General features: G+C 46.2%; 1 protein-coding gene, 1 long non-coding RNA gene and 1 other non-coding gene across 5 annotated transcripts in view; 2 read left to right on the top strand and 1 right to left on the bottom strand.

Moving 5' to 3' along the window:
• The window catches only part of SK (small conductance calcium-activated potassium channel), a 526,806-nt gene that overhangs the window by 283,995 nt on the left and 230,395 nt on the right, over positions 1–12,416 (bottom strand). The window lies entirely within an intron of this gene.
• The window catches only part of LOC142573975 (uncharacterized), a 41,514-nt gene that overhangs the window by 11,566 nt on the left and 17,532 nt on the right, over positions 1–12,416 (top strand). Inside the window, exon 2 of the long non-coding RNA XR_012826383.1 lies at positions 191–449. This is a non-coding gene — a long non-coding RNA (uncharacterized LOC142573975). The remainder of the gene's footprint in view (positions 1–190; positions 450–12,416) is intronic.
• TRNAT-UGU (transfer RNA threonine (anticodon UGU)) lies at positions 10,139–10,211 on the top strand. The gene has a single exon. It is a non-coding gene; the product is annotated as a tRNA-Thr (tRNA).

Genomic DNA, 12,416 nt, shown 5'->3' on the forward strand with positions numbered 1-12,416 from the left:
TCTATCTATCTATCTATCTATCTATCTATCTATCTATCTATCTATCTATCTATCTATCTATCTATCTATCTATCTATCTATCTATCTATCTATCTATCTATCTATCTATCTATCTATCTATCTATCTATCTATCTATCTATCTATCTATCTATCTATCTAATCTCGGATACTGCAACGCATTCCTCACAGGTTAATTTGAGCAGTTCGAGGATGGCGTACTACTGGAGTACTACTTGGCGCAGAGGAAGGGGAACGAGTTCGCAGCAGCGATCGAGCAGCCAGGCAAGCCCACGTTGTTTCTGACCCACAGCACGTCCGCGCTTCACAATGAGCGGCCTGCATGCTCGAAGTCATCGAGAGTGTCAACGAGCCGGTCGAGGCGCCCCGCTGCAGAGTCGATGCCGTAGCCAGCTACCTGCTAAGTGCTTCGCATAAGTTCGATGCCACAGTACGTAGGGCATGCATACTTCTTCCTTCTCCTTCTGTCAGCTTTATATCCTCCTGCCCCAACACAGCCGGGCTATCAATGGGTAACCTCCCTATCATTCCTTTTTTTGTTCCTCATCTCACTTCTCCCTTTTTTCTTTTTTTGCCAGGATGAGACATTCCTTGTAAAGCATGTAAAGCACGCATGTAGCGCTAGTGGTATTTGCGTTACAAGCGAAGTAGTAGTTCTACTGTACAATGTACATCCTACCGTTGCCGGCGAGCAGCGGCTTTTACATATTTGTGACATCGTGTTGGTAGTGCACAAGCCATCAACTAAATACGCCGCACAGCCTGCGCACGTGGTGCTTTTATAGTGTTATTTTTTTATATCTCTACATATTTCTTCCAGCTGCTCCCTCGATCAATCGGCGACAAAAGCTTCCGAGTAAATACCTTTTTTTGTGTGTGTGGATTTGACGTCTGCATGAACAGTACAGAAAGTTATCTCCCTAACGGGTGCGATTGTCGTGCAATCTCCAACTCCTGCTTCTGAGAATAATTCCATCCTGAAAAAGAAACCTCTTTGTCTGCACTGATCAACTGTGTCCCAACGATGCACGTTTGGCGACGAAATAACGCTCCGTGTTGATCTTGTCTGCCTGGAGCCGTCCTAGGGTGCCTCGATGTCAGCGCCGCCTCCCGCCGTTCGCCCGTCTAACGTGCGAGCCCCACCTAGCGCATCCACGGCTGTTACGCAGCTCTTGTCACAGATGGCGCCACTCACCGCACACGAAGCAGCGCTTGTGGTCCTGCCACGCCGTGCTACGCCCTCACGGCGCGCACGTCAACCGGCGTGCAGTAGCCTCTTAGTTCCTCGGCACGTGACGGCTGCGAAATGGCGCCTTGCGTGCACGTGACACTTCAGAAGCCGTTAGATCGCAAAGTTTCTTGATCGCGCCCGAAACGACTGACAGCGCCATGCACTGCTCTAAAGCGCTTGACGTTGGGTTGTTATAATTAATATCAGTGGCGCTCTGTTCGAACTAGTCTAAGTGGCACTGTACGTCGTTTACTGAATGCGATTGATCGTAGGAACACGAAGGTAATTATCGATAAGAAAGCTTATGTGGATTTAATTTTACTACCATCGTTATAATAGGTTTCGTCACTCTATACAATATATCTCTTCTGGTGAATGAAAACGACAACAATACGTTCTCAATTCGGAAGAGCTGCAGCGCGCTTGCACGCTGCCTACGGGCACACTGATTTGATAATAGCACAGGTTTAGCCAACGCTCAACTAAGCTTCTGGAAGTCCAGGGACGCTTTAACGAAACGCCGATCGCTCTAAACGTCTCGTCGCGAGGCTTTCAAGAAAAAAAAAATAGAGAAAGGCGGGAAGAGAGGATTGGTTAGGAGCGAAATAAGGACGCAAACTGCTCGAGGACACCACTACGCGGAAACTGTTCCATATCCCCCGTTTACTCGTCTTCAAAAAGCACTCCCCCACCCCTTCATCTGTCTCTCTCTCTCTCTCTCTTCCCAGCTCCGGCAAAAGCAACGGAACTCGCGTCCCCCGCTGTTCATTCATTTTTTTTTTTTACGCCTTCTTCGCGAATATCCAGAATTGCTGAGAGCATTTCCCACAGTTCAGATTTTTTTTTTTTATTAGGCCTTCGACTCAAGCATCCGATAAACCTCGCTGGCGTGAATTGTGCACCAGTCTGCGCAAAATATGAAATATCAAAAACCATCACAAGTAACTTGCAGCACTGCCGAATGTGCAAGGTGCATCCAGGCAATATACATGGCGATGTCCTTGAAAACCGGGATATCTTTCCGAACTTAAGGGTCTGATTATCGGCGGAATTAACAGATAATACTCATATAGGTAGTCTATCGGTGTCTCCGCGACACTAAGGTTAGAACGTCTATGTTTTTGTTCTTGACCTTTCTTTACATCTTCGTGTTTGCTGTAAAGGAACACGAAAAAAAAATCATCTCTTTCAATATTGCGTAAGAAATAACCGAAATTACCACGAAAGTAGCAAAAGCACACGTCGATAGGTATACAGAAAGAAAGGAATTGCGAAGGAGGGTGACGATAAATAATCAGCGAGGATCGCGGCGTCGCGTGGCATGTATTGACGATATTTATCGCTGGCCGCTGTCCAGTGTCGCAGGCGTTGCCATATCTCGAGCGTGCGACGAATAGGACAATTTCACGGGCAGTTTGTCTTGGACCGCGGGCAGGCGCAAACAGCCCTGCCGAGGCACTGCAGCTCCCGGCACGACAGCAAGAACGGCGGCCCGCGTGTTTGCGACCGGAGGTGTGTGACACATTAGTGCGTCATAAAAAGAAAGAGAGAGAGAGAGAGAGAGAGAGAAAGAGAGAGAAGTTTCGCTCGTGACTTCCTTTATCCGTTTACGGGACGAATCGGTAATATATGCGGAGTATAACGCTTCTAATAAAAATGATATACGTAGCACTCGAGAAAGGTAGCAGGTTTGCTTATTTGGCACGCAGCTTAGGGAACGAATGCAAAGAAGGAGTAGAAGGGAAAGATAGATAAGAAGAGGAATGAGAAGTGGAACCAGGAGGAGGAGGAGGAGGTAACGCTTTTGATGAGGAAAGGAAGGAAATGAGAAGGGCAAGAAGGAAAGAAGAAAAAGAAAACAAGCCGTAAATGCACCACACGGATACAGAAGTAAACAGAACGGAACTGTCTCCGTCCCTTCACATCTCTACCTTCGCTTCACTTCATTACTTTAAGGACTCTATTATATTCTATAAAGGTTGGTTATCATACGACATCTATTTTATCTTCAGTTCCCGGGTTTCTTTTGTTAGCCGGTTTGTTCGCTTTCGTTCTATAATATCGTTCTATAAGTCGTGTTTCCACTTAGTATCACTTAAAAGAATTCTTCTAGCATGTCCGTGCTCCGAGATATCCGACTCCAAATATAAATTGTGTTCGCACGATTACGCATGCGAGAGAGCGAGGATCGGCGCAAAGCTCCTTCCTCCCTGATGTGAAGCGGCTGTTGCGTGCGGCGTTTAGTCTGACAACCGGGTGGAGGCATAGGCAAAGATAATGACTGCTCCCCTTCCCCCCTCGGCGGGCGAAATCCATGCATGACAGCGTGGTCTGCCGTGCAGTTGTTGTTCTTGATTTCAATAAAACTTCCAGTATTTGCAAATCAACAGTCACTTTATTTGCGTAGCCCAGGCAAGGATCATGTCTGCTCGTCTAGTCACCATTACGCACGCGCACTTCCATACGGCTTCTCCGCTAGCGCCATTATCTCGGCATGGCAGCTGCCGCCATCGTCACAGGCTGCGTGGTTGCGTGTTACGACAGCGGTTCCGGGTTTTCCGATTTTTTTATTTCGCCAGCCTGGAGGGGAAGGGGGACACTTGTCATCTTTGTCAATGCCTCCGTCTCGTTGTCAGACTGAACGCCACACGCAACAGCCGCGTCACATCAGGGAGGAGCGTTGCGCCGATCCTAACTCGCTTGCATGCGTAATCATGCGGACGATAATTAAAGCTTGGTGTTGGATATCTCGGAGCACAGACATGCTAGAAGAATTCTTCTAACTGATACTGCGTAGAAGCACGACTGCCTCTAACTTTTCGATACAAACATACCTACTTACTGCAGTCAACAAAAAGTTAATTATTCGATTTTAGTTCATTGTGGTGCTGACAGCGATAATTATCATCTCGCTTTGTGTCCCCCTGGCCACATAACTTATTTGCACAGGTGGTTCTCGCGTGCCTTCCAGTGGCAAAGTTCAAGAAAATCATGAAGCTCAATTTTGAACACCCTGTATATATAGAACGCAGAACGCAGCAGGATGAGGATTAACAAAGAAAACAAGATATATGAATTACGCGCAGGAACACTTATAGTGGGACCTGCAAAACAGAAAAACGTGATAATGCCTGGTTATTATTAGCAGAACAAAAAGAATGAATGGACTTCGTATAGAGAAGATGATTGTTCGCATACATTTCAGATAACATATGAGGCGAATATGAAACAGCTTCATTTATATTATTTTTATTCTTTTCTAGCGATCTCATGATGGGTGGGAAGTTGGCAACGAAGATTTGCACGAAGGAGAGTCATAACCAGCACTCAAAACCGTAATCAAAACCGTAATCAAAGCCGTAATCAAAGCCGTAATCAAAGCCATAATCAGAACATGTCAGGCTGGCGTTGCCCCCACTGAAGGGGCACAAGGTTAACTATAGCCTCACGCAAAAGCTGTGCAGCAGGCCACGCAAAGTGTCAAAGCCATGTCGCTCTCTTTTTTTTTTTTTTTTGCATATGCACCTAGCAACGACAAAATAACGGTCGTCAAACGGCGCAAGTTGGTGGGAGGGACCACAGATGATCACATGCAAATGTTTCTTCTCTTTTCCTTTTTTTTATTTTTCGAGCGCGACGCCAGCAATCGAAATGAGGCTACTCGGATATGTAAATCGGCGTTCGCGCAAGACTTAATTTTCGACGCGTGTCATCTTGAAATCGGCCGCGGAAGTGCGTTGCCGAGAAAAAAAAAAAGAAGGAAATAAAAGCGCGTAACGAGATTTAGGGCGAAGTAGAAATGCACGCAAACAGGGGGCGCGAGCGAAAGTGGCGCAGCTGGCGGTCTCGCTTGAAGCACGCATGGCGACCACTGCGAGTACGCGCGCTCGAGCTGCTGAAGCGTGGGCTCGGGAAGAGAGTGAGGGAGGAGTGGCCGTGAGCTGCAACGTTGCGTGAATAGGCAACGGCTGCGACGGTGCACCCGCGCTTTCGGGAAGACCGAGCGCGAACTCGCGCTCTAAATCTCTCTCTCTCTCTCTGAATCTTTCCGGAAAGCTTTGCCAGTTTAATATGGACTGCGACAGGCACTTGCGATTTCTCTCTCTCTCTCTCTCTCTCTGCATCTTTCCGGAAAGCTTTGCCCTTTTAATAAGGACTGTGACAGGCGCTCGCGATTCCGCGACTTTATGCAGCCGCAAACCAAGGGGACACTTGTTACTTAGGACACGGCTACTTGGCACTTAGACACTGGCTACTTGGAGGCGGGGCGCCAGAGGCGTTAGGGAGGAAACGGGTTTAAGGCGAACAAATTTTTTGAGCGAGCAAGAGAGACCCCCCCCCCCCCCCCCCCCTAATGGGAGTCACGTGGCGAATAAATGCGCCGAGCGGTTTAGTGCATTTAGTGTGATGCGGGAAACTACGCGTGTTCGATGGAACGACGACCGACGAGTTTTTGCATCAGCTGTATCTTTAAATGAAAGTAAGTGAAAACGCGCTTCATTCATACATACACTCGAAAAGTGAACTTTTTGCACGAGCGCGCCAGTGAGCCTCTAGAGCCTGTGAAGGGGTACATTTACCTAGGTAAGTTACTCACAGGGGTCTCTGATCGTGAGAAGGAAACTTACAGAGGCATAAAAATGGGTTGTAGCGCATACACCAGACATTGTCAGATCCTGACGGGAAGCTTACCGTTATCATTGAAAAGAAAGATGTACAATCACTGCATTCTATCGGTGCTAACGTATGGAGCAGAAACTTGGAAACTGACAAAAAAGCTCGAAAACAAGTTAAGGACCGCGCATGGAGCCATGGTACAAAATATATTAGGCGTAACGTTAAGAGACATGAAGAGAGAGGTGTGAATCAGAGAGCAAACGGGGATAGCCGATATTCCAGTGGAGATTAAGAGAAAAAAAAATGGAGCTGGGCAGGTCATGTAATGTGTAGTTTAGTTAACCAACGGACCAATATGGTTACAGAATGGTTGCCAAGAGAAGGGAAGCGCAGTCGAGCACGGCAGAAGAGAAGGTGGGGTGACGAAATTATGAAAGTCGCGAGCGCTAGTTGGGATCGGTTGGTTCAGGACAGGGTTAATTGGAGATCACAGGGAGAGGCTTTCGTCCTGCCGTGGAGACAAAAGATGATGACGATGATGATGATGATGATGATGGCGACGACGACGACGACGACGATGACGATACTCACGAACAGTAATCCTGTTTAGGATACAGTCGTGGGCGTGACCTGAGCTTACGGCCAGGGTACATTCACGCACGCACGCACGCGCGCACACACACACACACACACACACACACACACACACACACACACACACACACACACACACACACACACACACACACACACACACACACACACACACACACACACACACACACACGCACGCACGCACGCACGCACACACACACACACACACACACACGCACACACACAAACGATGTTCTTACAGCAAAGCTTGTCGAAAGAGCCAGTCAATCATAATGCTGACCATATCATTGGCGAAAGCAGTTACGAGCATTCATGTTGTTTCTGAATTCGCGTTGTGTTGTATAACGTGCCCCCGTCTGGAAAAATAACAACAACGGCAATAACAAGAGCACACAAGCTGAGTAGGATATTGTAGTTGAAGGGGGCGGGTGAAGGGGGAACTGGGGATTACTGTGAGTCCCTGCGTTCTATAAGTATACGAGACGCGCCCTTCTATACGAAAAATGTTCAACATTTCGCAGTTCAAATAATACTTCTCTAGTTCATCTGTCCTACAGTCCGGGTCGAAGGCGCGCTTTAGGGCTTTGTCGCCGTTCGTGGACAGCCTCTAACCGAGGTTTTCTTTTTACACCGCCATGGGCTACAAACGTCGCAATCTATTTGAGAAGACGCAATCTGCCCGTTGGCACACTGTCAACCTTTTCGGGCCCATCGTCCGCGCTGGATCTCCGTGCACCGATTCGGAACGTCGGCGACCGCAAACGATGAGCGCCGACGAACTGCAATGAAAAGAGTACGTAAAGAAAGAGAGAAAGAAAGAAAGAAAGAGAAAAAGAAGGAAATAAAGAAGAAATGTCGAGACGTAGAGAGAAACGTCCGCACTAACAAGGACACGACTCATCCACAAGCACGTCGTCCATCCTTCGGACCCTGCAGTGCCTCAGAAAAGCGGGTACTGGACGGGTCCGGCACAAGCAGATATAAGCGCAGCGGGAAACGAAGATGAGTCAAAGATAAGATAAAGAAGAAAGAGAGGATTGTTGAAAAGGGAGGAGAGATGGAAACGTCTCGACTGCGCGGCGAAGAAAGGCCGTAATTTCCTGCTTGACATGAGACGCCTTAACGACGCCCTTGCACGATAAACGGAACGAACGGACGAATGAAAGAAAGAAAGCGTGGAAAAAGGAAGAAAGGAAAGAACGAAAGGAAAGTGGCAGTACGGGAAAGCAAAGAAAGAAGGAAAAATAATGAATAAATGAAGAAGGGACGCGGGATTCGGAAAATAAGATAGGTAAGAAGACGAGGCTTGGACGGATATGAAAACGGGTTCCGCGCGGAAGACGAATTGAAATCTTTTTCGCTTCCTTAGGCACGGACGCTGAACGCGACACTGGAAAGATGAAAGCACGCCGGCACACTTGTTCTTATGTTTGTTATGACAGCCCGCGAAAAGTGTTTGAAGCAGAGACGATGGCGGTGCGCGGATTCCTTATTCATTTCCTCGCCCATGAAACAAGGCGTATAAAGAATTTGGGCACTGATTCGTTCCAAGTGACAAATCGATATTAAAAAAAGAAAAAAGATGACTAGAAACGGAAAAAAAACGGCGACTACAGAGGTGTTGTTATAAAAGAGTTACATGACATTTCGGCTTGAGCAAAGGGACCGTGTTCACTAAACCTTGTTCTAGACTTATTAAACGGTCAAGGCATCGGCCCGAAATCCAAAACGACATCTAACCCTTTTATACGCTCACCATCTTGGTGCCAACGTTCTGCCTTTTTTGCTTCCTCGGTATGGAATTACTTGATGAACCCTTACCAATTTCAAGATGAAGAATGTTCCGATCGTACTGTAGGCAGCAAGAATAACAATGGATACCAGGGCACTGCAATATTTCTGGTAATACTGCAGCGGACACAGCTGACAATCGAGCGCACAATAAAGCAGAGACAACCAATATTCCCCTATTGCGTAATGAAGTCCGTCTGATTTCCTGTCGTCTCAGCAAGGCTACCTGGTTTGACCAGCGATCTAAGAAATCGTAGTTATACTTTGTAGACGCATGTATAAACATATCAATGCCGGGAAATCTAAGAGACAACAGAGAATTTGAAACAGTCGTGCAGCGCCTGTGGCTTGGTACTGCATTTACGAGACACATATTATACAGGATAAAACATGTCTCTAGTACACAGTGTTCTTGTGGCCATCCAGACGAAGATGTGTGTCATCTCCCCTTCGAGTGCAATAAATGCGATCCACAAGGAAGGGTACTACAAGCAAATTTGTTGCTTTTAGACAGAAGGCTGTTCACTCTAAAAAGTATACTTGGTTCATGGCCAACTGGGGGCTTTCAGAAAAGAGCACTTCTTACTTTGAAAAAGTTTTCAGAAGATACCAACATTCTGGGGAAATATTAGGTTTCAGGTGACCCTAATACGCTAAATGAGTGACATAAATGTTGTTCTGGGTTCAAAATTGATTTATGTTGTGGTTGTAATTTTTACGCAATATATATAATTCTGTTCTGTACTTGCAGTTAATTACATGTGTTGTGTGTTTTGGCTGTTGAAAATATCTGACTATATATATGCGCATGTGTACTGAACTCATGCACAAAACTTTGCGATTCATGTACTGTTGGACTACATAGTTTCTATGCAACTGGTGCTCAACTGAGTGTCATATTTTGTGCCACTATTTTCCCTTTTTACGCAAATTTCTTTCCTCTGCCAGTTGACAAGGAGTTAGCCAGTGCCGCCATCAATGGCGTAGCAACGGGGGGTGGGGGGGGGGGGAGGGGGCGTGGGCCCTCGGTGCACGGGGCCAGAAGGGGGGAGGGTGTCATATAAGTCTGAAGACACCCGCAAATTGTCGATATCCTCGCCTTCCCCGACTACACCAGGGGGGGGGGGGCGGTGCCAGAATAGCTAAGGGCCCTGGGTGCCAGATGACCTAGCTACGCCACTGGCCGCCATAAAGGCGCCAACCTCTCCTTATATTCAGTTCAATAAAAAAGTAATAATAAAAAGGGCTCAAACACAAATTGCCTGCACATTCTACACTCCCCTAGTTACCAGTTAAAATTTTATATCTCTTGATACGCTGCACAAGTGCTTCGATAAACACTTAAAGCGCGAAGTCCTGATCATCAGCCTGGTTACGCCCACTGCAGGGCAAAGGCCTCTCCCATACCATGTACTAATTGCGGCCATGTCGTCCCTGCAAAGGGAGAAGTATTACCTCCTAAGAGAGAAGTAATAATAGACAAAATATGATAAGCTCAAATAAGTTTCAGTGTTTGGTATGCGAGACGCAACGTGTTCTATGTGTGGTATGCCTTAGACGCAACATAACGTGCTCGTGTGCAGAGCCATCAATTCTGTGTGCGCTTTAAACAATTGAAGTATCACGACTGAAATACAAAACAAAGATAGTAGCCGACACCTTAAAATGTGGCTAACAATATACAATGCGATAAAAATCTATGCTTGGCTGAACATCCTTTCTGCCGCAGACGTTACCATGACGCCTGCGGCAGAAAGGATGTTCCACACCCGCCGCCAATTTTGGGAGTGGTAGGTGGCTAACACTCCCACGGTTAGTGCTATTAGTAACATATAAATACCCAAAAAAGTGGATGGGGAAACGGCGCCGCGGTAGCTCAATTGGTTAGAGCACCGCACGTGTAATGCGAAGACGTGGGATCGTTCCCCACCTGCGGCAAGTTGTTTTTTCATCCACTTTCATTGCCATTAATTTATCCTTTCTTTAATTCAATGAGTAAGTACAAGTAATTTACCCTATGGTTTCCTTGGTGTCATTGTTTATTGGCTTCTTATGAGATATATATATATATATATATATATATATATATATATATATATATATATATATATATATATATATGTGTGTGTGTGTGTGTGTGTGTGTGTGTGTGTGTGTGGAGTTTCAGCTAACTTTAGCCAGGATATTAAACTATGCCGATGCGCTCTAAGGCGACGCGACCAAATGCATGTTGCTAACTTTTGTATGTAGTGTGTCATGCTATATTTTGTATTTTGCTTAATTAGATAATTAGTCGAGATTAATTAACCAACTTCTGAAGCATTGAAGCTCGGAAACAATTCCAACTAGAAAGTTGCAGAGGGTTTGCAAAACGCCCGAATAAACAGTTTCTGTCTTTCTATCTATTAAGTATTACTGTTTTTCAGCTTACTGCGGATGTGCGCGAAATACGAAAAAAATAACATCATGTGAAACACGCGCTTGCGCGCCGTGATTAGAGCGCTGTCCGATGCGTACAAACGAACGTAGCATCTAGCAGTACCAATTATTTATTTAAGCAAAATACAAAAAATAGCGTGACACACCACTTACAAAAGTAAGCAACATGCATTTGGTCGCGCCGTCTTAGAGTGCATCGGCATTTATATATATGTGTGTGTGTGTGTGTGTGCGTGCATGTGCGTGTGCGTGTGTGTGTGTGTGTGTGTGTGTGTGTGTGTGTGTGTGTGTGTGTGTGTGTGTGTGTGTGTGTGTGTGTGTGTGTGTGTGTGTGTGTGTGTTTCTAGAGGTGTGAGAGCAGTCACTTTGAGAGATCCGTATATTATAGTAATCTGTAGAGCGCTGTTCGTAAACCCAATCGTCCAGCACTAACGGCACCTGAACACTAGCCAATGAAACACTGGTAGTTCTATTGACTTCTGTGTGAGCGCTTTTGCCTGAATACTTGCTCTGATTCTGTGGAACTGTTTGTGCAGTGTGAAGTGCTAATGCAGTACCAAGTGCGCACATTTATTACATAAAAATGAAGAAAAAAATACAGAAGAGCAGATCGCCGCTCTGCCTCGGACGAAGCTCCTCGAAGCTAATTGCCCGACAATATTGCTACCTCTACACTTCTACAGCACGATTGCAGGTGTGGTGTTCTAATGTGTAATTTTGCCCTAAGTATGTTATTGTCTTCCTTCCTTGAAAAAGGAGAAAAGAAAACGGTCACGCATCGGTCACCTTGGATGGCTGTAATTGTGTAAGCCTGCCAAACCAGGTGTGGTTGACATCAGACAAGCGTTTCTTCTCCTTTTTCTTCTTTTTTCAATCCATGTGTGTGTATGACAGGTTGGCATCACGAAGGATGCCCACTGTTCCTTCTCTCAGGCCACAGTACACAACAAAGATAGGTCCGTTCAAACAAACACGCAAGCAAACGATATAGAATGATTGAGTAAAACACAAATAAAGATCGGAACGCGCTAACGCATAGTTCACAGAAAGTTCAAGTAGCCCATTGTACGAGTACATCACAACATACAAGATAACAACAGAAGATTGTCAGTAAGGCGGTACACCAACTATGGCTATAATATCTTCGCCGTCTACGCATGAACGAGGCGCACGTTAATTTAAGAGAAATAACCGCATGCTGGAAAACTGTATTGTGAAGGCAGGGAAATTCCGCAATGCTGAAAAATTGGCCCTCTTGCCGCCCACGATTGGCACCGACGCGATTTAACATCGCATCAGAAGGCCGTGCAAGCGCTACTGCGCTTCTTCATATTGACCGGCCTGTGTGAACGCCTGTGATTGGAATGCCTCTCCTGCTACCCGTTCCTGCTCATGCTTTTCTCTTAAGGCGAATATTTCTTTGCCTCTTCTCCCGATTTTCCGGGTGCTGCTGCTGCTGCTGTGGTCTTGATTGATTGAATTGATTGAAAACATTTATTACAAAGGATGGCCTGTGGCTTGATATGGGGGTAAGAGATCAGGGGAAAGGAAGGATGCCTGCCTTCTTAGCGAAGGAGAGGAGAGCGAAAATTCTTGTAAAGGCGTCTTCTTGCGGTGCGACGTACGACGGCACCTTTAGCGGTCGGGTGTGCTTCGCCCTGAGGCGGTGGCAGGACAGAACCAGATAAAATGTTTGGGACTGAC

This window comes from Dermacentor variabilis, chromosome 3 (assembly GCF_050947875.1).
Source record: "Dermacentor variabilis isolate Ectoservices chromosome 3, ASM5094787v1, whole genome shotgun sequence".
NCBI lineage: Eukaryota > Metazoa > Arthropoda > Arachnida > Ixodida > Ixodidae > Dermacentor > Dermacentor variabilis.